The sequence below is a fragment of the Nematolebias whitei genome, chromosome 14 (assembly GCF_014905685.2).
Source record: "Nematolebias whitei isolate Nwh7 chromosome 14, NemWhi1, whole genome shotgun sequence".
NCBI lineage: Eukaryota > Metazoa > Chordata > Actinopteri > Cyprinodontiformes > Rivulidae > Nematolebias > Nematolebias whitei.
Window position 1 is genome coordinate 9952991 of NC_056511.1, and position 1558 is coordinate 9954548.

The window sequence follows — 1558 nt, forward strand, 5'->3', positions numbered from 1 at the left end:
TGCACTTACCTCTTTCTATGGGATTTGCGGGTTTGACCCCACTTCCTAACCACAGTTTACAAAATAAAAGCCCCCCCCCCCCCCCCACAAAAACAATACAGCGCGAGAAACAAAAATAGGCAGAAATGAGCATAAATGATTTAATTCATTAACTTTTTCTTTCTTTTAAAAATTCAATGACCTTTTAATCTGCATCTGACTTCATGAACTAAAACTGCAAATAAGAACATTTCTCTCAGTTTTACTCAAGTGATAAAAGCTAAATTTATTATTATTTTATTAACACTTTTGTGAGTAAAATACAAATTATATCTATATATTAGCTTCCACATGTGGAATTTTATGGTTCGTGCACAAAAATCAGTTCACATTTTCTTCTTTGGCCATATAAGGACTTCCTTCATCAGGTTCAGCTTTTTAGGAGCAAAAACAATTGAAAAATATAAAGAAAAAAACATAACTGTTGTATTCTATTTCTAAAGTTCAATCATATTTTATTGTAACATTAATTTAGTCTTAAATTGATACTTTAACTGCTGATAGGTTAGGTTGTACTTTCCTCTCCTGTTCACCCCTCAGACTTCACTAAACTATACCATTTTAAGGTCAATCAGCTGTGGTGGTCCTCTTATAAAAGTTATCCAGTCATAAACATACATCCAGTGTTTTCCCTTGAAATTTTGATTTAAAGCAATCCAGCGATTCAAGGCATTTGTTAGTAACAGACACACAAACATGCACACACATTAAAACATTAAAAGTAACGGACTGTACATATATAGAACTTTTCTATCTTAACAAGACACTAAAAGTGCTTTACACTACAATCTGTGTCTTCATTTACCCATTCATATAGCACTCTATATATCTCTACAGAGAATAATCAGAGCTTTATCACATTCAAACACTGATGGGACACACATCAGAGGCAATGAGGGGTTCAGTGTCTTGCCCAAGGACACTTCAGCATGTGACTGCTGGTGGAATTGAACCCCATCATGGCCCACCTCCACTTTCAACAGCGGGTGATAAACAAGCTGATCCCGAACAAACGAGCTGTTCTTCCACCTGACAGTTAACTTCCTGTTAATAGATTTATTTCAGCTTCTGAGAATTGTTCGTGGTTGTAATCTGCGTGCTGAAGTAAAGTCCAGATTTGACCTTTGACCCCTCACAGTGCCACTCCGTGTCAGACGGAGCTTCACAGCGAAAGTCAAAGTACACAAATAAAGTCGTCCAAGTGGAAGTCATAAAGCTGATAAGAGCTGCGCTGATGCCAGCCGGCGCTGTGCGCTGCACTGCGGGGCCAGCCGAGGTTTGTTTGTCATGTCTGTGTGTGTGAGAGAGTGTGTGTGTGTGAGCGTGTGCATGAGACATATCAGTTTGCACACTCTCACACTGAAGAGCTGTGTCTGATTTTTTTAGGTACTAAAATCAGAACCTGAAGATGTAAATAAAGAAGCAGTCAAGTCAGAGTAATGTTCTCTGTACAGAGGTAACACCACAATATTTGTGTGTGTGTGTGTGTGTGTGTGTGTGTGTGTGTGTGTGTGTGTGT